Source organism: Protopterus annectens, chromosome 10.part0 (genome assembly GCF_019279795.1).
Source record: "Protopterus annectens isolate FY-2018-M chromosome 10.part0, PAN1.0, whole genome shotgun sequence".
Lineage (NCBI taxonomy): Eukaryota > Metazoa > Chordata > Ceratodontiformes > Protopteridae > Protopterus > Protopterus annectens.
In genome coordinates this window covers 1,683,267,230-1,683,295,135 of record NC_056744.1, presented here as the reverse complement: position 1 = coordinate 1,683,295,135, position 27,906 = coordinate 1,683,267,230, and the positions used below count along the sequence as shown (strand labels likewise).

Here is a 27,906-nt window from a genome sequence, read left to right as displayed (position 1 = left end):
AATAAACTACTCATCACACTTCAGGCCCATCTTTTTTCTCCCTTTCTTATGGTAAATTAATGAAAAAGTAGTTTAACCGCAGGTCTTTCTTCTTCAGGATATAAGTCTCACCTGGCAACACCGAATTACCATGAAAGGTATCTGGACCCCAAATGATGAAGTCTGACTAATAGGGAAAATAACCTGATCTGTGCAGTCTGTATAAACCTGCCATGGGCATTGGCTTCTTTAGCCATAATCTGTTTGCCAGTGTTAGTGATAAAGCAACCAACTTGCTCACTGATTTTCTATTAACCACATGTTTCAAATGTAAAATAGGCTTCTCCGCTAAAGACTCCTTTCATCTAAGTAAAGGTGCACCTCAAGGCTCAGGACTATCTTCCCTCCTTTTCTCCTGCTGTATAAATAGACTCCGAGCTAATCTCATCTACCTGCCTATTATTCTGCATGCAATTGATATGGTAGTTTGCAGGTCCATCCCTCCCCTAAAACAATGAAAAGCTGCTGGAAAAGAATCCATCTGACATTTCCAGCTGGTTAAACAGCATACAGTTTGTACTCACCTATTAGGAAACTAAAGATATGATGCTGTCAATTTCCATTCTGTCCTCAACGTTTGGGTTCAGATCTGATCATCGGATCTGACTTGGCTGTTAGTAAAACTCATGGTAACCAAAAGTGTCTAGCTTCTCCCCGACTCATAATACACCAACCCTTAATACCCATAACACACCAACCCTTAACATACCTCAGATCTCATTTGCCACCTTTCTCGAAAGTATGTGGTCAGACATAGCTCTTGAGCTTCAGCTTTTTTTTTTCAGATAAGTTATCATTTCTCTATATATATATATATATATATATATATATATATATATATATATATATATAAATACAAAACAACAAGAAGTTGGCTGTCAAAGGAAAGCACCATAGTAAAAAGTATCCAACAAATCCAGCAACCAGTACAACCACCACGGCTGTCATAAAATTAAAACTTTAATACAATGAAACATTCATAAAGATTAGTGCTTTTGATTAACTCAGTATCTTTCATTAGATCAAACCTTCCATGCAAACAATTCTGTATTTAAAAACTTCACCAGCAAATCAAAATCATCACAATAATCTATGCTGCTTTTGAGCTAGTTTGAGATGTAGATTGTAGTTAAGCCCATGTAGCTTATCAGCCTGTCAGTTACCTGTCCAGTTCATCTCAGCTGTCTCAGTAACATTCACTAAATCTCTTCCCCTTATATTCTCATTAATAACCTGTAGGGCCAAGAAGCGAAAGCTCTGACCATTATTCTCCAGTATATGTTTCACCAAAGGATTCTTAGAAGTGAAATTGCAAGAGGAGGCACTTGGTCTCTCCACAAGAGTCAGTCACTGAGGATGCAGACTTTGATGAGGGTGAAGAATCCCCATGATCACCTCTAGAAGATGTCTAATTTAGAGACATCCTTGAGATCCTAAAACAGAAAGGTGTTTGGACCCCCAGCAACCCTTCACCCGAGGTGTCAGTATTTCTAGAGGCCTTTGAAGCTGGCTCATCTATTTCCTGTATTACTCTGCCCACTGACGAGCTTATTGATTTGGTTTTGTGGCAGGCATGGTAGCAGCCTGACACAGTGGAACCAATTCCCAAAAGGCCAAATAGGATTTTAGCTCTACCTTCAGGGAAAGAATTTTGGGTTACAGGGGTGTGCCCGTGGATGCTGTGGTCATGGCGGTGGCCACCAAGAAGGAAATTGCTGAACAGAGTTCATCCTTTTCATTCCCCTAACAGGGAGTCTAGGGCAATGGATAGATATGGCAAGCATGTCTACGCTTCAGTGACATTTGCCCTTAAGTTGCTGCACTATTTGGTACTTTTTACTAGGTTGCAAAGGGATTTGATCAAAGAACTTTCAGCTTCCCTTTCATGGACCATTTCTGCTGAGGCCCAATTTTCTGTAACTTCTCAGTTGGCTACACTCTAATTTAGCTTAAATTCATCCATGAGGCTCATTTCACATACAGTCGAAGGTGTCTCAAGAGAAGCAGGTTCAGGCATATCTATTAGGAGGCATGCCTGGACACACTTATATGATTTTATGGAGTCCTTCAAGTCTTTGTTCATCAATGCTCCTTTTGACAGCACTTCTTTGTTTGGTCCCAAAGTGAAGGACACATTATCTAGGTGTGAGAAGGATGGAAAGACTCTCTCTGCAGTGGGCATACATTTTTAACCCCTCAAAGATCCTTTTCTAGGAATTAATGAGGTGATTGGAAGATGTGGTTCATAAAGTCTCAAAATCCTTTCCAGGACACACTTGGAGAAAATTCCCCTAGGGGCAGAGTGGGGAACTCTAATGGTCAATGCTGCCCCCATGGCAAAGGAGGCCCACAAAACCAGGGGTCCAGAGATTCTTTCTGTGACAGACCATATCAGCGCTCCTGAAAGGAGGCACAGTTGTCCACCTCTGGGGGCAATCAGGAGTCGACCACCCTTGCATCTGAGAACTTGGTTTGACATAACAAAAGATACTTGGGTGCAGGGAATTATTTCCAGAAGTTATCTAATCTCCTTTTCCCTTCCACCCTAACTCTACAAAAAATTCCTGATGTTCTACCCAGTCAGAGGAAAGAAGCAGCAAAACAAATACAAAATCTGCTAGAAAAAAAGAGTCATCCAAGAGGTCCCGCCAGACACAGATAAAATCCAGAACATACTCAAGATTCTTTTTAGTGCCAAAGAAAAAAGGGGACTGTAGACCAAGTCTGGATCTCAGCAACTTGAACAAGTAATTTCAACACAAAGTTTCTGATGGTCACAGTTCAGTCCATTCTTCCTTTTCTGGGCAAGGATGACTGAATATACTCAGTAGACCTTCACGATGCATACTATCACATAAAGATGAACAGACAATCCAGAAGGTATTTATGCTTCCAGCAGGGAGCCAGTCATTACCAGTTCACACCTCTGCCCTTTGGCCTTAACACAGCCCCTAGGGTGTTTACCAAATGTATGGCAGTAGTGGCAGCTCACTTGAGACTGCAAAGATTCTGAGTATTTTCAAATTTAGATGACTGGTTCATTACTGCCCCAACCAGGCATTTGTTTATAAGGGAAATAAATCAGGTACTCCAGATTTGTTCTCATCTGGGGAGAACCATAAATTATGACAAGTCTCACCTGCAACCATCTGAAAACTTGGAGTTCATAGGAGCAGTTTTCAACACAAAGTCAGTGATGGCTTCTGCTTCTCTCTCAAGCGTACAGCCTATCAGATTGCAGGACAGGAAAATAATTTGCAGTACCAAAATTCCAGCCCACTCGGTTCTTCAAGCTCTAGAGTCAATGTCACCGGCAATAACCCTAGTACCTCTAGCCAGATTTCATATGCAAATTCTTCAATGGATGTTATCAACATAGTGGTATATTCTTTACCAGCGCATGTCTGCACAAATAAGGATCACTCAGGCATGCAAGAGAGATTTCAGGTGGTGAATTCAATCAGATCAGGTTCTACAAGGCCGTCCATTCTTTCTCCCTCAGCCCAAGGCCATAGTGACCATGGATGCTTCCTAGTTGGGCTAGGGAGGCACTTTCTGGAGAAAACAGTCCAAGGCACCTGGTCCCCCGAAGAGGCCAACTTGCATATCAATGTTCTACTGATGAGAGCAGTGGTTTTAGTATTGCAGGCCTTCCAGGATGCTCTCTCTTCAGGGACAATTGCGATTCAATTGCAAGGAGGGACCAGATAGCTTCTGTTGAGAAGCACTCAGAGTGTGGCAATGGACGATCTCATAGCAATGCACATTCCTGGAAAGTCCAGTGTGATAGCCGACAAATTGAGCAGGTCCATTCTTCTACCTCATGAGGGATCACTCAACAGGAAAGTGGTAAAATGATTTTTTGTTGATGGGGCCAGCCTTGCTGCAATCTTTTTGCTTCTCACCTAAACAACAAATACAGCAGCCACTTTGTCCTAATCTTACCTCACAGTAAGACGTTGTCCTGTTCGATTCTCAGCTAGACCGTCTTCTGTGTGGAGACATGTGTGAATGGGCATACCTTCGTTGAAGATTGTGTGTCAGGGCCGGCAACTTGGCACGTAAAAATCTACTGCCAATCATTAGCGGACAGGAGTTTCGCTGTGGCGACCCCTAACCGGGAAAAGCCGAAAGACACAACAACAACTTTGTCCTAATCCCCCCACAGTGGGAATCACTGACGGATGTTCTACTTCACGATTGGCCTCCCAGTCTGCTTTATGCTTATCTGCCAACTCCATGAATTCCAACATTTCTACAGAAAGCCGTCAGGTTGAAGAACAAAGTTATCCTCATTGCACCTTACTGGCCTTAACAGATGTGGTTCCCCTTTCTATGCCTCATCTATTTTTAAAAAACTTGGATTCTGGATCTGATTCCAGACCTTCTGTCTCACCCGATAGACATGATTCACCCAGACATCTCAAACCTCAAGCTTACAGACTGGTTTCTCCAATTCCATTAAAAGACAAACAATCTATGCTCTCTTCACCTGTCTGCCATATCCTTTTATCTTCCCATAAAGCCTCAACATGAAATCGCTATTCAAGTAAATAGAAATGATTTGTTTACTGGGCACAACAAAATCATGTTGATCCTTTCTCATCTCCAATACATAACATACTTGACTTTTTAGCTTTACTTTTCATAGAAGGGGTGAGCTCTTCTACCATTAAGGTTCAATCAGCAGCAGTATCCAGCTTTCATATTGGATTTGAAGTTTCTTCTACTAAACTGTGCAAAGCATTCTTGAGAGGCACTCTTCTTTTGAGACCACCGTTTAAAGACTCAATTCCACCATGGGATCTGAATTTGGTTCTGAAAGCTTTAATACATTCCCCCTGTGAACCAGCAGCTAAATGTGCCTTTAGGTTTCTTACTTGGAAAACTATCCTTTTAGTAGCCATTACATCAGTGAGTAGAGTTTCAGAAATTCAAGCTTTGTCTTCAAAACCTCCCTACTTGATTTTTCATAAAGACAGAGTTACATTATGAATCAGTGCTTGCTTTCTTCCCAAGATGGTGTCAGAATCCAGTATCAATCAGTCCATTAATTTGCCAGTATTCTTTCCTAAATTTGCAAACAAAAGTGAATATATGTTGCATTTATTGGATGTTCAGAGACAATTATATTTTTATCTACATATAACAATAGATATCAGAAAGACAGACCCATTGTTTGTTTCCTTTACATATTTGAAATTGGGTAAACCAGTCGCAAAAGTAACTTTAGCCAGATGGCTGACTGTATTTCATTTATCTATAACAAATTGGGTTTTACCTTAACTAAATCTGTAAGAGTTTATTCAGCTAGGTCCATGGCAACTTCTTTAGTATTTCTATCCAGATTTTTCCATGGACAAAATTTTTGCAGCAGCAACTTGGACAAGTCTTCATACCTTTATCACTCATTATTAGATCTGACCTCGAGGGGTAGAGCAGCTTTTGATTTTACTGTGCTCAGGAATATCCTTCCTTAGAGTCCAGCTGGGGTTTTAGCTAGCTGGGAACTCTGTCCCAACAGGTGAGGATAGAATGAAAATTGACAACATCAGATAAAAAGTTATATACTTACCATAACATTCCATCTGTGTTGCCCATTTTCATTCTTCCTTAACTTCTCGTCCAATAACCCACATCCTTTATTTCTACAAACTTCTGGAGGAGTGAGATATTATAAGGACACCACTGTCCTTCTGATTAAGCTCTTGATATGGTTTCCTCTATAGGACACATACATTTTTAAGTATCTCTTTATAAGATGCATGTTAACAAATACTTTTTGGTAAAATCAGCAAATAAGATGTGAGGTGTGTTAGGGGTTGGTGCATTATGGGTAGGGGAGAAGCTGGAGAGCTTTTTGGTTGCCACGAGCTTTAGTAACATCCAAGTCGGATCTGAGGAATGGATCCACACCCAACAGTTGAAGAAGAATGAAAATGTATCCAACAAGATGAATGTAGCCACCACAGAGAACTGTATTGTTATAAAATAAATATAAAACCAGTTTTATTAAATATAAAGCTGTGATCAACACAAAGAATAAAACAGTGATGAGCGCTTTCAGCCTATGCCTTCCTCAGATCATATTACATTCCAACTAAAGGTATCTTTTCAAAGTAGCTGGAGCCACTGAAATCATGACATCATCCATTAGTCTTCCTGTTATGCCTCCTTCCTATATGTATAGGTTTTAAAGATAAAACACCATTAAGACCTGGTTGCTTATCAGCTGATAAATCAGCTATCCAGCGGCTCTCAGTCAATTCAATATGATTATTCAAATCTCCCCTTCGTGAAGACAGTGCCATATGTTCCAACACTAAAAACTTGAAGTTATGACTAGGATTTATCTTAATATGCTGAAATAAAGAATTATCTTTGTTCTTTAATCTGATGTCAACTGAAAAATTCTATTAGCAGATGAGAATATAAGAGACATTACTGGTGATATGCTGAAGTTTAGTTTCAAGAATAAAAAGAGCCTGAAGCAGTTGTTATGCAAAGAAAATCTGAGGAGAAATGAACATCATGGCAGACATGGGACTTATAGATGTGGCTACTATAAAACCTGACCACATATCAATACCAGGAACTTATTTTGTCATCCTGTCAATGATAGAGAATATAAATTATACACCTATGCCTATTGTAATACAAGATATGTGGTTTATTTAGCAACCTGTACAATATGTACAAGTTTTTATGTTGATTGGAAAAACTTTCTGTGCCTTAAAAACTCAAATTTTTAAACATTTTAGTGGCATCAGATTAAAGAACAAAGATAATTCTTTATTTCAGCATATTATGATAAATTCTAGTCATAACTTCAAGTTAGTGTTTGAAGTTATGACACTGTCTTCATGAAGGGGAGATTCGAATAATCATATTGAATTAGCTGAGAGTTGCTGGATAGCTGATTTATCAGCTGATAAGCCACCAGGTCTTAATGGTGTTTTACCTTTAAAAAAACTATACTTATAGGAAGGAGGCGTAATTGGTTTTATATTTATTTTATGCCAATACACTTCTCTGTAGTAGCTCTGCTATGTTCATCTTGTTGGCTAAAATATGTTTTGACTCAGCGAGCCTTTGGCAAAACCTAGTGTGTTTGTTTATTTGTTTGTGGCTTCTGCAGTTTTTGACACTAGGGTAGCACATGGCGGAAGGAAGTGAAGTGGAACTAAATTATCTTCCTGAACTGTTACGAGGTAATATGAATGATTCACTTTCAAACATAAATATATTTAAAAGTAAATCTAGCGGAGCCAAGCAACTACTTACTGTCAATGCTAATCCTTTGCTAATTTTGAACTCAATAGAGGTTACGCTATCAGAAGTTCAAGTACCTATATCAACAGAGCAATTTTACATGCATTCTTTGCATTCTCAAAGAGACAGAAAACACAGCTTACAAATTAAAAAGATCACAATGGCAGCGCTTCCATTCGGAAGCCTGCCTACACTTAAATATTGCACCCAGAAGACTCTGGATAAGATGTATGCCTTCATATAGGAATGTCTACCCCGCACTTTTGGAAAAATGGCAAATGATTAATTTAAATATGAATTTTGAGTGTATTTGTTTACTCATTGAGTTTTTTCGACCACTAGAAGAAAAGCAGTGCAGTTTATTGAAAGGAAGCAGCTAGAGCTAGAAGAAATGGTACTTTCCGAGACATTCTAGCTTAAGCTTGAAGAGTTGCAGTGTTTACTTGACATTTATGAAGAGAAGCTGAAAGCCATTAAAATGAAAAAAATAATAAGGGACTTTCAGGACTTTAAATCATTGCATATATCTGAATTGCCAAAAGATACATCTAGATCTGTTATTAGGAACAAGCAGGAAGTAAATAATGCTAAACAGAAGCGAATGTCTGCAAATATAACTGCGGTTAAACAAAATGACAATGAAAATAATGGAGTATTAGCAGAATTGATACAAGTGGTGATGAATGTACATAAGAAAAGGATGGAAGCTCAGAGACAGGATTTAATTATGAAGGAGGAACAAAGGCAACCCTTAACTGAATTAACTAAGGAATCCACTGAAATGGAACTGGGTAAAACTAATAATGAATGAGTGAATTCTTTAGGAGCAAGGCCGAAAGATGGAGCCTCACATCAAACATTTTTTCCACAACTCCCAATATTTATGCAGACATCTCCGTTCAGCAAGAGCAGTCAATCCAGGAACAGGGACAGAATGAGACGGAAGCTATCGACTTAAGCACAGACCTATGTATGAATACATTAATATTCAACTTGTCTAGCTTTCCGCTAACTGACTCACAAACAAGGCTGCTCAATAAAGGATTGTCATTTATTCTATCATTAAACTCCGGCCTACATGAGTTTATATTTCATATTAGGTGTTTTGCTATAAATCTTATGTTAAGAAGCATTTACAGAAATAACAGTGGGAGTTATCTAACCCGATTTAAGAAACCAAGTGCATATAATCTGCCACTTAATTCAGTGGTTGGTACTTTTGTCAAAATATGTGAGAAAGAGGTGGCAGAATTGAGAAACACACGGAAAGGCTGCCATTTTCATAATATAAATATGGATGAGAGGCTGGCTTTGCAAGAACTAATTAATAATAATGATTTGATTATAGACCAGCAGACAAAGGGGAAGCCATTGTGCTTATGGACAGATGTGACTATGAGAACAAGATTTGTTGCCTTTTAAGTGATTCTAACACTTACAAGAGACTCCAATCTTCTGAATTAGACTATATTATTCGAACAGTGCAAGGACATCTTTATAACTTTAGGTCATCTAATATTATTGGACAGAGCTTATATATATTGCTTTTGTTGGCAATATACTTATGCCACTATATTAGCCTTACCCATATTGCAACAGTCACAGAGTTCTAGTTTTAAGCTGTTTTCTTTAAGGGAAAAGGACACGCTGTATGGTGGATTAAATACAATATAAATATTCACTATTAAAAGCAATGTATACATCTTTTCTGTGAAAAATTAAATGGTCTACAGTCCATAACCTGGTTGTTGAAAAGTGAGGGGAAAACAATGACCAAATCACTGACATATGGTCTGTTAATGAACATATAAGTGTATGCAGGGTATCTAGCACACTGATAAGATAATTAGATATTAGTCTATTATATATGAGATGCAGGGGATGAAAACTGGTTCATGGGGGACAGCAACCTAACAAATGGCAGTTAACCATCAACCTTTCATAAGCTATCAATACATTGTTTTGGGTTTTCTATGCAAAGGTTTCATGGAACTCTCTAGGATTGTTGTTTGATGTGGTTTTACATGATTGCTCTTGTCATGATTGGGCTCATGATCCTCAGAACTATTTTGCTGCTGCTGAGAAGTAGATGGGAATCTAAGCTATGAGTTGGATGTGGTGCATAACGGGCAGATGTCCATGCAAAGTTCAGTGTCTAATATCAAGGCATCACATGGATTACTAGGTAAAACCTGTAAGAATTGCCAAAAAGATTATTTCCTCAGGATACTTTGTTAGCCACTGGTTTCAGATCCCAGACTGTTTCTGCTGCTGGGGCTGGATGGATGAGAAGAGCCTTGATGACTTGGGACTGCAGCAAACTTCCCTGTTACATTATCAGCTTAGAGCATTTAGCAGCTGGTGACACAATATGTGCTTGTGTCAAAGAGTAACTGCCAAGTACAAGGATGCATGTGTGAATGAGTTAACTGTCAAGTATTGATTTTTTCAGCATGTTGTCTTGCAGGAAGGACATAGTGAATTTTGGAATATCAAATTTGCCATTTGATGTACATCACAGCAGGAGATATGTAGGTGGTTAGAAAACTTATTTTAAAATGAGCTGGTGGGCTTCTTTGAAGGCTTTCCATCTATGGGCTGTTTCTTAGCTAAACAGTTTAAGCACCTTAACCTGACATTATATAAATTGGAAGTATCCCTCCTGTTTTGCATTATTAAAATATGATTTTTGAACACGAGCATTACTTGCCAAGGCTACCTGTCAGGATAGGTGGGAGGAAGCTTGGAGATCTAGGGCCCCTTTCATTGCAAATGGGATTGAATGACCCTTAGGTAAACTTTCTAATTGAAAAGTGCCTGCATTTTGCCCTTTAAATCTTTTTCCAAGCTAACTAGGCGTCAGTTATTATAATCCTGTTTTTTTTAATTATCAGCTTTTTGAAATGAGCTCATAGAATGTTGGTGTGTGTGTGTGTGTGTGTGTGTGTGTGTGTGTGTGTGTGTGTGTGTGTGTGTGTGTGTGTGTGTGTGTGTGTATGTGTGTGTATGAGTATGAAGAGTGGCCTGCATATCTTTCAATCTCATAGACCAAGAAATTTGGGCAAAGCCATAAACAATTTTTAAATATTGCTCTTACAAACTTAGAAGGTTACTAGAATAATATATTTTATATTAGCATGGATTTTCTGAATGATATAAAGTCTGAAACTCAAATGTTTGTCATTATTTTTTAACTTTAATCTTTAATGATTTGCCGCTAATTTGCCAGAAAACTGCAATTTTTTTGTGAAACAGACCAAAAATATGAGACAAAAATCTGGACATTCTCTGAAAATCTGTACAGTTGAGAGGTATGGTGTAAGTTCTGAAGCTGCATGCCTTCAGGAACTGCATTTCCAAGAGGGTTATTTTTGTTTCAGAGTTTGTAGCCCAGCCTCACTGCAGCAAACAACAGCTTTAATTCCAGGTGCATCCCATAGAACCTGTAAAAGCAGAACTGTTCACTGCATCAGTTTTGCCAATCAGGGTATTGTCTTGAAGCTGAGCCATTTCGCAAAGAATAGTTGAAGCCCCTGACATGCTGGTTACCATCTGGTCTGGAGTGTGCATTGCTCCAAATATCCTTCACCATGTACCATGCAGGAAAAAAGGTTACAAAGTTGAACTGAGACACAGCAATACTCATTATGGTCCTAGTGAGAGAGCATGGTGGTCATGCCTCTCAACCTCTTGGTACAAGAAATCTGGACAAAGCCTAAAATAATGGACGGATAAAGGGCCTTAATAGGGACAGATTTTTAAATATTGCACTTAAACTACTTAAACATAGAAAGTTGTTATAATTACTGAATTTGCGTTAGCTTGCATTTTTCTGAAGGATATGATGTCCACAACACTGAATTCCAGTATGTCATGTGGTGATCTCACCACTGTCAACTCAATGTGATGACCCTCCACTGGACCAGTAATCAAGGAGCCTCAATCCTCACCACTGGAAGCAGTGGGGGATGTTCACTGAGAGAATGACAGGTACACACAGTATTTCCAGATGCAGCTCTCTGCATCAAGTGCAATTTTCCTTAAGAGCACACAAAGACCACAGTCAGTCCAGGGCTGGTTTCTCTTTTTCCAGATCCCTCAAAAGACTCCCCACTGGTGCAGCTATAGAGTTGAGATCTCAGTTGTGTGACCAAGCCAAGACCTCTAGCACCCTCTCTGTCCAACCAGTGCTTCATGTCCCTGCCCAGGTAGCTGACGCATGCACTCTTTGAGGTTTGATTCACACACACACACACACACACACACACACACACACACACACACACACACACACACACACACACACACACACACACACACACCTGGGAAAGGCTGGCACACGTTTACTAGTTATGCCCCCTTCGTCCCAGACTATAAGGTAGTTTTTACTGCCACCAGTCACTCTTGCCAGCTATCCTAAGAACCTTAGCAAAGGTTGTTCAATTTTACTGTGTAATACTAATATTAACACAATGGTACTGTGCCCAAGACCAAGGCTATTAGGAGTGGCTCACAAAATAACATTGCAGTACAGGCTCACATAAATAAAGAAACATCTAAACTAAGCTTCATTATATTCCTGACTGAATCTAAGAGAGTTATACTGTTCCCTAGAAACTTACTTCATTAGAGCAAGGCAGTGTGGTGATAAATGTTTTTTATTGTTGTCAAGTCCAAGATAGAATGCAGAATGCTATGTCTCACTAAGAGACTTCTCAAATTAATATCTAAAATATTACTGATGGAATAGCTTGCATAATGACATTTCTGTTCATCTGACCTCTAGTTCCCAGGCCAAAACATATTGCTAGAAACTGGCAGCATTTAGCATCTACCTGTAAAAATATACAGATGAGGGCTTTTACTCAGATCTTTGGCAGATGCTGGAAGTCATAAAACAGTTGCATTCTTTCATACTTCAAAAGTAGCAATTGGTTCACTCCAAGAACAATACAGAAAACTTCCTAGTACAGACTCCGTGTCTCTAGCTGTGTGAGAACTTGAGAGAGAGAGCCTCTTTATTGTGTATCCTATAAAATAATTTAATTTCATATATTTTTCTAAAGATTGCTGAACTGTTAACCCTATAGTTTCCTCTGTTAAGCATATACATTTAAACAGTTACAATAGTGCAGGTACATTTCTGTTCTCTTCCTGTAGGGCACACTGTGGATATACAGTACTTTATAAATACCTTTTCAACACACACTTCTGTACAAGCAGTTTGATATACACATGACATACAGTTCTAATACATTTGTAACACAAGCATCGTGTATAAATCATTTTGATAGTCACCAATGACATGTAATTATTTACAAAATTCCAGCTAGCTGTGCTGGCAGTATCTCCTTTCATCACACAAGTTCACAGTGCAGACTTAGAAAGTATACAGTAATATCAGAGTACAACAAAATATACACTTTCCTATCTAATATGTATAGCTACCACAATTATCTGCACACAGTATAGACTTATACATTGTAATGATCTTTTCATAATGTTTGCTATATCCTTATTACAAATGTTTACAAAATAAGCCATCAACTAAATAGATACTGTAATGGATTAGGAAACACAGAAGATAAATGATAAACATGATTAATTTCTAAAGGAGTAACTTGTGTCATGGAGGACGGTATATCTACGGTGTGTGTTGTGAACTTGACCTGCAGAGTGACACTGAGATGTTTACTGTCTTGTATAACATGGTATACTTCAAGGCATGATTCCATCACCTATCTGGCTGGTTCCAAAGATTAACTCCACTATGTGTTTACTGCTTGGAGGGTAATTTTACTAGCATTTCAGACATTATAAGGCATACCTCTGTTTTTCTTTTTTTAGCCACTGACATTTACCATTTGCTACAACTGTAAGATGCTGACTGGATGTGGCCATTAAGCTTTATAAATGACAGCAAGCAGCAGGGTATAACAGTTTAAGTAACAGCAGCAGTAATAAAAAATAAATTAAGAAAATAATGAAATAATATTAGTAATACAGTCATAACTAGTTAGGTTATCTGGCACCTCTCAATTCAAATTTGAGGAGCAAAAAAGGGGTCTTCTCATCTGTTAGTTTCAAGTTGAGGACCAAAAACTGTCAAGTTGAGGAGAAAATAATGAATACAAAGCAGCTCTTGTACCCACCTGTAACCGTAGCAAACTGCTTGAGACAACTGTAACAATACACTTGATCACGAAAGCAATGTCAGCATCCATATATGATGCTATGATATCATTGTGGCTTTGTAAGTCAAAGCTGGTGCGATACTGTCACACTATCTGCATGTGCTTGTTACCCTCTTAACAGCTTGCACCCAAGACAACTGCTTCCTTTGCCCTACTTTAGCAATGGCTGTAAAAAAGTAATGATAATAACCATCTGTACAGAATCTACATCTGACAATCTTCACATATCATCTCAATGCACCTCAAAGTACCTTATCAGCACAGGCATAGATGGTGAAAACAATAATCAGCAAATAAAAACACAATAAAAAATGAAATTTAAGACTGTTCCATGAGGGTCCTAGAAGGAATAAACTATTTTCCTCTCAGAAATTATCTGCTTGTTTTGTCCAGTACATCTCTAAAGTTCTCTTTTGGTTTGCTGTCCTGATTCAGAAATGATTGCAGTCTGTTGCTGTAGTTCTAATATTTTTTTCTTTTGTACTGAGAAAAGTAAACTGACTATGTAATGTAATAAAAATGAACTTTACACATTCCTGGAATCATATTATAGTTCATTTTCATTTGTAAAATGCTGTATTTCATTGCCAATTTGCATTTTCAAGTATTTATATATCAGGAGATGCCAGATTACTATATACTAGTTTGTAAAATAACTCCATAAATAACAGCAAAAGATGAGATCTGAGTCAATGATGCATATACTGGAGGCTTAACATAGATGGGAGTACGTTTTTGCAGGGATTCTTTCAAATAAGAATGACAGATCAGGGCATTTACTCACAGTCTCACAGTTCACACCAGATGACTCTCTCACTCCCCCATTCATTCTCCTCATATATAATATTTAATACCACAGCTCAGTTGAAGCTGTAGTGATGTCAGTGAGGACAATGGGTGGGATGATGGCACAACCATTTGTAATCCAACTGTAAAATTTATAAATTAAAAGAGCCACTCAGAAATTCATGGCATCCTATTTTTGAAGTGCATAAATCAGTATTTTCAGGCAAACACCAGACAATTCAGAGTTATGCCTATCAGTAGTGTGAAACCTTAAGTGTGTGTCCCACAAGTATGAAGAATAAAGTGTGGGGGCACGTGGCAAAAATGGTGAGCAGTTAACAGCACTGTTTTCAGCTCTGCTTCATTTTTACATCTCTGACAGGATTTTTACAAAAAAACTCAAATAGAATTTTTAAAACTTGATGGATTTATAGTTGAACATCTACTGAAAGATTTACTACAAAAATAACAAGTTTGAAACTCTTTTAATTGCTATAAAGACCTAATTATCTCAGAATAAGCCACTACAAGCCATTCCTAGGGGGGAAAAACCCAAAATAGAAGAAATGGACTGGCATCTATTAACTTCTTTAAAGAGAAATGCAACAAGAGATGGTTGGTTAATAAAAGCCAAAAACTATAAAAAACTGAAAGATAAATGAAAATGAATGTATTTCATGGTTATGAATTATTATTAATTTAAAGAAGTGCTTGAATATTTATGAACAGGTGCTGACTATTACTTTTTACAAGGTAAGTCATTTGTTTCGTTCTTTCTCTACTTCAAATGGTTACTACTTCCTTTTTAAATGTTAGAGTCTGATTCTTTTATCTATATATGAAATTAAAGCCATTCATTTTCATTTAAAGTTTAAACGGTTAAACTGTTCATTTTTATTTTATTAAAAGTTAATCATTATTATGATGAAACTTATGTTAGGTGGCACATTTTCTGATATCTTGGCACAGTTGAGTAATGTACTATTAAATAATACAAGATGCAACAAATGACACTAAAGAGGCATGTTAAGTTACATTCTGGGTTCTTAAAATGGTCCTGTAGTGTGCTATACTTGACATACAATAGCACCCAGGGAAGACATGCTGTGTTATAAACAAAGTATAAAAAATATTTTACATATATAAAAGTTATTATTGGAATTATATCAAATAATTAGAGTAACATTAACACTTTTACAAGTTAGACCTGGGTCACACATAACTGTCACTCTTTTAGTGCAAGTTTATATGCTATATCTCCTTTAAAAAATGACAGTCTGCTTTATATTAAACATCTCATACAAATAGTGCTTACTGAATCATTAAATGTTATTTCTTTCAATACAATAGCATTTTAGTGGTTAAAATACTTTGAAATGTTTTTGTTGTTTATAGTGGTTTGGAGGGGTTTGAATGATTGACATATAATGCAGAAATGCTGACTTGGATTCACTTGCAGGCATTTTTTATATGAATTGTAAATGATGGACTGCTCATTTTCAAGCCCTTATCATGAAAGCCAGCTTGAAACAACTTAGAGTCATGAGCACATTTCTGACGCTGCAGGAGTTCTGAAAATTCTAAGAACTGTCCAGGTTACTTTTTCCTGTCTAAATGTAAATAATCATATTTTGAACCATATGCTAAACTGTCAAAGAATACCAGTAAGATAATAAGTAAGAGACAGTGACTTGCATACTAAACCACTGTCAGTTATTACATAGTTCTGAATGCTTGCTACTGATAGTATACTTGACGTGCAGTAGGACCCAGGAAAGTTATGCTGTGTTATAAACAAAGTATAAAAATATAGTTTATTATGTATATAAAAGTTATTATTGGAATGTTATCAAATAATTAGAGTAACATTCACACTTTTACAAGTTAAACCTGGATAACACATAGCTGTCATTCTTTTCATGCAAGTTTATATGTTATGTCTCCTTTAAAAAATGACAGTCTGCTTTATTTTAAGCATCTCATACAAATAGTGCTTACTGAATCATTAAATGTTATTTCTTTAAATACTATAGCTTTTTAGTGGTTAAATACTTTGAAATGTTTTTTGTTGTTTTTTATTGGTTTGTAAGGTTTGAGAGATTGATGTATAATGTAGAGGTGGTTTGGGTTCACTTGTGAATTTTATTTGTGAATTGTAGTTGGTAAACTGTTCATTTGCAAGTCTTTGTCATGAAGACCAACTTGAAGCAGCTTAATTAGGGTCATGAGCATGTTTGTGATGCTGTGGGAGTTCTGAAATTCTAAGAACTGTTTAGGTTACCTCTTCCTTTCTAAAAGTAAATATTTATAATATTTTGAATCATATGCTAAAATGTCAGTGAATGCAAGTTAGATAATAAGCAAAAGGCAGTGAATTGCATTTTAAACCACTGACAGTTATTAAATAGTTCTGAATGCTTGCAGTATACCAAAACAATAGTTTATATACTAGCCTACAGAAAGGCACTTCTGATAAAAAATAAGGTTTTGTTTCTCTGTTATTGTCTCTTTTTAATGATAACAAAACTTAATATCTCAGAACAATTTATTATGGAAAGTTTGAATCTTAAAAAGGAAGATTTTTCAGATGTTTGTTCAGATACTGTTAGACAGATATCACTTTATCAACTGTTAGGTGGTCATAATGCCCAAAGGATCATCTATAATGTGTGTGCAGGTAAACACTGATGAAGGACTTTTATGTCTGAAAGCTTTGTTTCATGATAGATTAAATAATTAGATTTTTTACAAAATAACTTTGATTGCATTTGTGGACTAGTGACTTTGTTTTTTGTTTTGAACCTGTTTTTGCCACTTTCTGCTTAACCAACTTGCTTGCTTTGGACTTTGTAGTTTGTGCAGGTAACCATGGCAGCTTTCATGGCTCACACATATGGCACACTGGTGACCTGTATGTAAGGTTTTCTAGAGGCTGATGTTCCACAAGGGTGGGGGATGCAGGTTATGGACTGGAAACTTGGCTCATGACACCCATGAGAATCCCACACAGCCCCACTGAGCAAGGTTGCAATAATGCACACATTCAAACAAGGAGTTTTATAGAGCTTGTATTTGGCTTGCTCAAATCAAGGTTCTGATGCATAGACATATCTGGTGGTGCCTTGCAGTAAGACCCAGCCACCTTGCAAAAATCCTCACAGTTTGTGCCATGTTGCACAATTTAATTGTCAGAAAACAGCTGCAACAAGGAGAATAAGGCCAGTATTCCCAGCACCACAAGCAGGGCCAGCAAACAGAGATGAGAAGTCTAAGGAGGAACAAGCATCTGTGGATGATCCTGGCAGATGTAGACATGCATAATACACTATTGCCTTGGCTAAGAGACAGAGTAGTGTACAGTCACTGTCTAAATGAAAAACTAAGGAGCTAAGCACTTACTCACAGTAACAGTGATGGATGCAAATTTATTAGCCTTTACTTACCCATGTAATGGTTGTGTTCTGTGAGCATCAGACAGAGTCAATACTTGTAGCAACAGAATTAACCAACATAAGTGATGATCCTGTAAAGAAGAGATATAAATGATTACCCTTGTATGGAAGTATTGTACTTAATTAGGATTAAACATGGCTCAGCTGTACAGGAATGTCAGCATTAGCTTATGAGTGATATATGCAACATAAATATTATTCTGCCTAATACTTAGCATCACAAAGTAAAGTTGCCCAATGTAGTCACCCCAACAGTGACCAGGGCAATCTTAACATCATTTTCACAAGGTGCTGATCAAGCCTAATTATTAACTAGTAGGACTTCATTACTGACAATACTACTACAAATGCAATGTGGATCACAAAATATATAACAAAGATATGAACTTCAGAAAGAAAAACCATAGCAATCAGTGTAACACTTTTGATTAAAGCAAGTATGCGAGTAATCAAGCATTAACTATCCACACTGTGCATCAGACATAGGTAACCCTAAGTCACATAGAAATGTACAAAGGGCAGGGCACAGTCATCACCATCACTTACACAGGGTGGTGATGGTTGGGCATTACAGGAGGGTAAACCTGAGGCCAAAGAAGTGTGTGCGTGTGTGTGTGTGTGTGTGTGTGTGTGTGTGTGTGTGTGTGTGTGTGTAAGAGAGAAATAAGGTTAACAGCAAGTATCCATTGTCAGAGCCAGTAACAACAGATGTAAATCATTCAATAGCAATGTTTATATACATGTGCGTCTATGAGATGGTATGGCCAAGATGAGCTTTGCCACATGGGGGTCTGCAGGAACACAATCAAAGCACTTTTGCTAGCACTACACCCTGGCATTCTTGACAGGTGTAAGCTGTGCATGGTAAATGATTCACTTCACCGTTGCTGCACCCAACCATGAGAACTAGCTCTGCTAGGAGTTGCACTGTTAGTTCCATGGCCTCGGCTAGAAGTCAATGTGCTACCTGAATGTGAATGATATTTGCAGGATGACCTCTCATTACAACTAAGTCCATGACCATGGCCCCATGGCCTACTTCTGGCTGTGGACACTGCAATCACTGACCAAGCAGTGGAAATAGTGCCACTTTGGGAGTGGGTTCTGGCATGGCCACATCAGCTAACACCTGACAATGCAGCAGCTCTCCAGCCACATGGATGCTGACCCTCTCCCAGCAAGCATTCCATTATGAACACTGCACAATCCAGTGTGTCTTTCATCCATTCCAGGGAATCACCCACATGGTTCAGGCAGTCTCACATGTCAGAATGCACAAAATTCAGTAGTAATCTATCTCTTCTATGGCTCTTGTGGAACATACCTGTGAATCCATGATGGCCCTACACATAATTTGCGTGTCACCTACTGACATACCAACATCGGGGGGTGGCAGAGAGCATGCCTCCTCTGAGCACCTGTACCAACACTCCTGTGTGTTACTTCACCCCCAAGATGGCTGAGGAAGACTCTGCCAGCTCTGCAACCGGAGTAACCACACTACCATGATCAGCCATGTCACCTATGCCATGGGTATACATGGGAATACTGACTGTGGCCAAAGTCTGGGCAGGGGATGTAGGAGCCACAACCACAGTGTCAGACTGACCCTCTGCAACCTCAGACTGAGGTTCTTCATCACCACCATCATCATCAGAGGCTACTAATACTCCAACATCAGGCTGTAGGAGCTCCACAGTGCTGGCGGCAGGCTTGCTTGTGATCAGAGTAATGAAACACAGTAAAAAGAGAAATAAAAGAAAAAGTGACCAGACTTATGCTATGAACTCTGAGTTAAGCAATAATAGTTGCAAGTGCAATTCAGAAAAGGAATTATGGTAGAATTCAAGATAAATTCTATAAGGAATAATAGATGCAACTGCAAGTAAAAAAAGAAGAATTAAGGTAGACTTTATGATAAATTCTATAAATTAATACAAGTTAAAAAAAAGGTACAGCCATACCATTTGCAGGTGGTTGTGGAACCTCGGTATCAAATGTACCTAGGCAGACAAAACACTGTGCAATGATTGCTAAACAGTGCTAAACAGGTCAACTATAATCTGTGTAAAGTATGTTAAGCATAACAGTGATAATTGTTAATTTAAATATACTTGCAAAAGTTTAAACTGCACAATAGGTATTGTTAAAAATATGACTCAACACATAATTATTACGTTGTAGGACAGTATGTCATGTAAAGTATTTCCGACACCTACTCCAAAATGTTTTATTCAGGTCATGTAATGCAATACATAGTAAATTAATTTACAGAAATAATTACTAGCTTTAACGTATAACTCCAGTAGCATAAGAAGTTAAAGTAACATATATAGAGGTTTGTTATAATTACATTTCTACTCATGTTGAGATTGTTACACCTCAGCTGTTAGGCAAAATTATATGAATCTGGACATAAAGGATTGGTGGAATGTACATGTTAATAACAGTTGGCATTTTACCTTTCTTTTTAGTCATGGGTTCAATTCCCAGATGATATTACTCAAAGTTTGTATTTTGTACATTCCACCTGTCCTTAATGTCCCAATTCATACCATTTTGTCTCTTACCAACACTGATTATTGCCACCATAATAGAGTTAATGTCATGTCATATCAGTGTGTCAGAAAACTGTATGATGATTAACAATAAGAGCTTGTTTAGAGGTGACAATATATGCTTTGAAATGTAATTCAGATATCTTCATCTAAAAGAATTTGAGGGTTTCACAGAGGAACATGTATAAATACAGTGGACATCACACATGGCCAAGCTTCAATTCTATATTTCACGTTTCCATTGCATTTTGAAGGAATCATATCTAATTTCTCTACTAGGCCATTTGTGTGCTTATAGTTACACAGATGCAGCTGACAAGGTTGTCTGTCATTGCACACAGGCTGGTACTTGCGAGATATGAATTGAGCACCAATTCACTGCCATATTTGTATGTTCCTTCAGAAGACATGACAGATATACATTTAGAGTCCAAAGGTTGTGTCAAGAGGAGCTTAGGATCTTTGTGGCAGTCCTTGTAAACTGCTACAACTTTAGGCTTCTGGAGGAGAACTATATACTAGGTCTCAGTACAAGGCTGATGCTTAAAATAGCTTGTCCAAGGCTGTCACCAGTGCACCTGACATTCCACTCACCAGCAAAGAATGTTGTCACCATTATAATGACATGCAGAGGTACAAGAAGGACTGTCTGAGCCAATGAGAGGCAACATTTACAATAGTAAACACTTCTGAGTGGCATATGTATAATGACTCTTCAGCAGCCAGCACAATATCATGCACTGGCCGGGCAATTCAATTATTCATTATGCTTCTTATTTTGTACTCTTTTTACCTGCTGAGGACATTTCTAGAAACAAGGAAGTACATCTGGAAAACTGCCATGCTTCAGAGAGGCATAGGGTAAGCATGACTCAGTTATGAATGCAAACAAGATCATAACACATCAGAAACTTAGTAAAAAATTCCCCAATTTCAAGGCATCAGTCCATGTGAGCTGAAGATACACAAATGAGTAGGCATACCTAACCTATATATATCAAGCATACATGCCTGCTGCAATATCTATTGAGCTTTGCATTAGGCAATGAGTACATTAATTTAGCTGTGTGTGGGTTCAATTCCCAGCAGCAGCAGTTAGCTTTTACTGTAGGATAGTATCTAAAAATTATTTACTGCAGTATTTATTTGTAATGTATATATCAGATATGCCAAATAGCAGTGAAATTGTATTTTATGTCACATTAATTTCTTCTCATCATATCTGTATGTGACAAAGGTTAACATAGTAATGTTTTATATTTGCTTATATTTTGAAATGTTAATCTTACATAGGATTGATGTTATTATAAATGCTTTCTCGCCCAAATCCCTATATCTCTCTTTATTTTTTTCTGCATGGAAGCATTGCTGCTACAACACAAATGACCACAGGGGTTTGGCCCATCATAGCTCCTCATATGGCTGCAATGGCATCACCACAGGCAGCACAGACACCCAGCACATCTGGGTCACAACCTGTCAGCACTGCCTTCACAGCTCCTGCCCTACCTGCTTCACTTATGGCAGGTAGCTCTGCCTCAGGTGCTGGTGCAGTGGTACCCTCTACTAATGGTGATTTTATCACCTGTCAGGAGCTGACAGGGCTGGTGGAGTAAGGACATCATGGAGATGGGCCTTGGTGCCCAAACTGGCAGACCTGAAAAAGTCCTGCAACAAATGTCATGAGTCAGTGCCCTGTATAGCACTGACCCAGGAATCTGTGACAGGAGACAATGATGATAGTCCTGTAGTTCTGAGGGTGAAGGCTAAATTCTCACTGTCCTCATGTCGGATGGAACGCCCCTCCTATGCCCCCTACTTAACCCTAATCATAGTGTGCCCCTACACATGTGTCCATCTCCATCTTCGTCCGTGTTTTATGTCTTGCATGTTTCTGCCTGCTGCCTAACCTACCCTATCTACCTTACCCTCTTATTCCTAACAACCTTCCCCAACAGTCCTCTCTGTACAAAAAATAAATAAATGGGCACCTGTCCCACAAAAAACGTATGCCCCATATGTAGCTCTCCACTTCACCTATGTGTCTGCTGGATGCAATGAATTTGGACTAATTGGCCATACAACAGTATTCAGTTGTTATCACTTAGCCCTGATTGGTAAGTATCCAAATTCATGAAATTCCTGTTATAAGTATGCATTTATCTTATGAAGAAGTGAATAGCTATGGTGCTCTTCCATCATTATCCTGCACATTCCATTATTCAACCCCCTTTTGTCCTATGCTCTGCCTTCCCAATCCCATTTTCACCACTGTCCTATTAACCCTTTTTTACCAATGATTAATCTGATAAAAGCAGAATCACACACAATACACATTGCCAGAGATGGCCCATAAAAAGCCCTACAAGTTTTGCCCTCACCATTTACACGATGCTTGTCTTTGCACTCCAGTGCTGAGTAACAGTAAATGGCATTTCACATACTATGGCAAAAACTTAGTATTTTACTGTTGATCACATTAGTATGGTTATTTTCATGCAGATATGCTTAGCCATGCTGCACTACATAAATACAGACTGATTATACCATTGTGAGACAGTTACTCTTACATATTTGTTATGCTGCTGGATATTACATACACCTTATGGGATATTACACCTGTCATTACTGTGTTGAAGCCTGATACCTACATTCTCCATTCCTTCCATCTTTTGTTGTTGTCACTTCAAATGTGTGATTTTTTCCCATGTGAAGTATTAGTAGATAAGTGATGTGCTCAGGTCTGTAGACTGTTTTTTTGCATAGTGTGAAGGGTTTGAATCCAGAAGTATTGTAAACATTATTTAATGTTTTTCTATATTAATAGTGTATGTATGTGTGTGTGTATGTGTGTATAACTGTTGGCTGCATATGTTATTTATCCCCTGTTATCCTGCTTATGTCTTAATCATGGTTATACTCACTAATACCCATGCTTGCTCTAATTATAATGACAAACTTAAGAGTAATATACCACAAAGATGGTCAGAAATAGCCCATGAACAAAACTCTTTCGATGTCTCTATCCCGGTCTCCCAATCTCACTCCCTCACTTCTGTCTCATCACTCTTTGTCTTCAGCATTTGCATGACATATGGCACTGAGCAGCAGCTGTAACTCATGGTAAGTGGCTGTTTATTTCCTTTGGCAAAAGCTGGGAGTTTTTTCCAGTCCTGGCATCAGTGCACATATCAGGACTGGGCACTTTTTTATCATGAGACTTGTAGACCCAGCTGTCTTTTTTTTAACCTACTTATGTCCAGAACATATGCTATATAAAATACAGCTCATATATCAGTGTCATCTTGTAAAAACAAGGTCCAGTTCATGAAGGTACTCATCAAGACTTGAGAATGAATTCATTTCCAGCAGTACTACTTTCCTTTCAGACCTCTAATCTGAGAAGTGTGTAATTTACTTATGGTAAAAACATTGCTGTTTGTTGTGCTTGTCAAGACACATTCTTTTTCACCCAAACTTGCAATGCACACTATTATGTCTGCAACCCATTGATGGGCTAATCCGTACAAATGTGCAGTATCTCTCATTGGAAGTCAGACTTCCTTTGTGGCTCTTACAGTTGATACAGTGTATGTAGATTGTATACTTGTGTGTTTGAATTGAGAAGTGACTGACTAGCATGAAAGAGAGATAATGTGCATGTGTCTGTCTGCGTGTCTGTATTGCTGGATAGGACTGTGTTCACTGACACATCTGATGTGGATATTCCCATGCTGGAGAAACATTTAAACATGGAGGAGGATCCACCATCAATTTGTTCCAGTTTTAACCAAGACATCTTTAAAACAGACTGATGAGGTCATCCTTTCAAGTGTGCACTATGTCAGTGTTGTAATCAGACTTCTCCTGTGGCACTTGGGTTAATACTGTGTACTCTAAATTGTGTAACTAGATAGGTAGGTGGTTCAAACCCATCTGTAAGGAGCAAGGATGAGTGTATGTATCTCTAGTGTCAGGAGGAAATGGCTTTAACTGTGCATTACATGTGTACTCTTCCATTCATGAGAAATATTCATTGTGGGAGAGTGCACCCTCTATCAATTTCTTACACTTTTAACACTGACAATTGTTCTGATGCACACTGATGAGGACATTGTTTCAAATGTGCTTTGTCTCACTGTTACAATAAAACTTCTGCTGTGGTGCTTGCTGTTGATATTGTGTAATTATTTATGTACTGTAGATGGTTCAAATCCAACAGTATAAAAATTAGTATGAGGTAGATATGGCTTCAACAACAAATATGATGTATACACTTCCACACAGGAGTGACATTTTCACCGAGAGATTGCTCCACCATCAATTTCTTACCCTTTTAACACAAGCAATTGTTCTGCTACACACATACTGATGATGTCATCCATTCTAATGTGCTGTATCTCACACTTATATTAAGACTTCTTTGACACTTGTGGTTAATAGTGTGTTCTCTAGATTGTGTAACTATATAGGTAGGTAGTTTGAATCCAGCAGTGACTGACTACTTGGAGAGAGAGAGAGAGAGAGAGAGAGAGTGTGTGTGTGTGTGTGTGTGTGTGTGTGTGTGTGTGTGTGTGTGTCTAGTACTATGTAGGAATGGCTTCACCCATAGATCTGATGTGTAGTTTTACAGTAGGAGTGAGCCCCTGCTTTCATTCCCATTTTGCACACACATCATCCTAGCAAAACAATAGTGATGTTATTCCTTCAAATGTGCTCTAGCTCACAGCTGTAATCAAATTTCTTCAGTGGAGCTTGCAATTCATGCAATGTCCTCTAATTTGTGATCATAGGTAGTTGGTTCAATTACAGAAATTAATACATGGACTCAGTGGTGCCAGTGTGCATGTAAATGTCCATGCAGGTAGGAATGGTGTCACCTGCAGATCTGATGTGGAGATATATAGCCAGAGAGGGCTCTTTTACTACTTTCTGTTCATTGTAACACAGACAACTGCTTTGTTAAACACTGATCAACCCATTTGTTGGAGTGTAATTTATCTCACCATTCTAGTAAGCCTTCTCCTGAGGCATCAGGAAATGATACATTGTTCTCAGACTTGTGGACTTAATAAGGCATGAGTTTCAATCTGGCATTTTTGGAGTACTTCTACATTCACAGGGTTGTCTGCATCATACAATACATGTGGTTGGGTACACCTACCATCATGCAAGATTTGGATACACAGAGACAACTCGCACCACTCTTTCAATCAATTTAAAGTCACACATATGCTTTGCAGCATTATGATGATGTAAAGCCTTCAAATATAGTCTGTCTGATGATGTAAAGCCTTCAAATATACTCTGTCTCACATTAGTAGTAAGACTTCTCCTGTGGTATGTGCACTCAATACAATATCCTATAGCTTGTGAAGTTAGATAGGTAGGTGCTCAAAACCTGCAGTGACTGAGTAGTATGAATGAGTGTGACTCTATTGCCAGGGATGAATGACAATCATTATAGTTGTAATGTGCACCATTACAGTGGGGGAGGGCTGCTTCATTACTTTTTGTCCAAACAACTGATTTGCACTGCAGTGATGATGTCATGTCTTCAGATATGCTCTGCCTCACAACTGTGGTAAGACTTCATCTGTGGCATGTGCAGTTAATACACAGTTCTATAGATTGTGGACATACATAAACAGTTGTTCAATTCTAGTAAAGGACAATATAATGTGAGTGTAATGACATGAGAGTGTGACACATACAACATTGCATCAATTTATTTGTATCCCTTTTATTTCTAACAAAGCCTTTTCAACATATTAAAGATTTTATGCCAGTCAAATAGGCGTTCTCTGATGCTCACAGTGAAAACGCTCCTGTGATGCATGCAGTTAATATTTGCTTTTACAGCCAATATATTCAGTCAGGCATCAGGTATTGTTTTATTATTATTATTATTATTATTATTATTATTATTATTATTATAAATAATAATACTAAATAACACAAGAGTGGCTTACCCAACAAAGGCTGATATGGCTAAATCATACTTGTATGAACAACAACATTGTTTCAGCCATTTGATCCCTCAGAATATTATGTATTGGAGAATGAAGATCAAAAGCCTTTCTTAGTTCACACCATCAAATGTGTTTTTTGTGACACAATCCATTATTATCTTCTGTGGCAGATGCAGTTACTACACAGCTCTGTAGAATGTGGAACATAATATGCAGGGGGTTGAATCTGATAAGGTCTATGAGACAGACTGGAGTGGCTTAGCTACAAACTGGAGATATGACACAGTAAGAAGACCAGTTTTTTAGTTTTCAGACTTCATGTTAGGGGAACCATAGCCATTCTAATAGGCAAATGATGTAACACCTTCAAGTGTGTTCTTCAAGACACATTGGATATGCTTCTTTTTTGTGGCATCAGTGGGTGATACACCTCTCTTTGAGGTCTGACTTCAGGCACGTGTTCAAGTCTGGCAAGATGTAACTGCTGAGTATGGCAGTGAATGCTCACAGGCATTATTTAGTTCCCCCAAAATATTAATCTGTATTGCAAGACTCAATGCAAACATATACACATACATTTTTTTTATTTTGTTCACAATGTAGGACTTTAAAGGAAATGAAGGCTTATTAATAATTTCTCTATGTGTGCCATGTTGCAAAATCATCACAAAGTGTGAGTGGGCCTGTGTCATGATACTTTCTTGTGTTGGATAGTTGACGCTATTGAAGTCCTCTCGGTATTTCCTTATAAGCATGCTCAGTATAATGATGTATTAGATGTGTGCTGGTTAACACAAAGAACATTAAATTGTCAGTGTTATATGAGATAGTTTTTGTCAGTTGTACTTCTTTATCAAGAAATAACAGAATTAGCCTCTGAAAGGTTGGCTTTGCTAATATCCACACAATGAAGTTATTGACCTATGCACAGAACAATATTTCGCACAAGCCAGTGTGCAGTTAGTGTATGTGCAATGTAAATCTTCAAAAGGTCATCTACTAATAGACAAGATAAACTTGTTTTCTCCTTATTCCTTGACCTGTCAAAAGCATTTGATGTAGTCTCTCACCCTAAACTCATGTGTCCCAACTTGCACTATCCCCTTTTTTATTTCTGCAGTTCAATCGCTATTTAACTGACAGGCTCCAGTCTGTAAAATGGCAGAATACTTTCTCTCCTTACCTGCAAGCCTCTGCTAGTGTACCCCAAGACTCTATTATTGGTCTCCTCCTCTTTATCAATGATCTTTATACCTCTGTAGGCCCAGGCTCTCTTGTACAATATGGTGAGATTCCACACTTATATGTGCATCCGGGTCTATATTAAAATTATGAAGAGGCGTTATATCAAACACCTCATCAGCGACACATAAAGATCGAAGCCTGAAAACAGCGAAGGCTCAGGCCAGCCATTTTTTCCCAGGGAAAAAAAATTGCTTGGCTTGAGCCGTAGCATTGCCCTTTACCCAACTGTAGTGCATTCTCAGAGTTGGTATATTTAGTTAGGGGGTTGTTGGGGGCACAGCCCCCCCATGTTGGGGGGTGTGGGGGCAAAGCACCCCACTTAGTTATGTTTTAAATAGTGTGTGTGTGTGTGTGTGTGTGTGTGTGTGTGTGTGTGTGTGTGTGTGTG

The 27,906-nt window shown here is 38.2% G+C and overlaps 1 protein-coding gene across 1 annotated transcript in view; it reads right to left on the bottom strand.

The window, feature by feature from the left end:
- The window catches only part of LOC122813896 (probable G-protein coupled receptor 141), a 233,689-nt gene that overhangs the window by 19,446 nt on the left and 186,337 nt on the right, over positions 1–27,906 (bottom strand). The window contains exon 2 of the mRNA XM_044086438.1: positions 17,735–17,814. The gene's annotated coding sequence lies outside the window, so the exon portion shown is untranslated. The remainder of the gene's footprint in view (positions 1–17,734; positions 17,815–27,906) is intronic.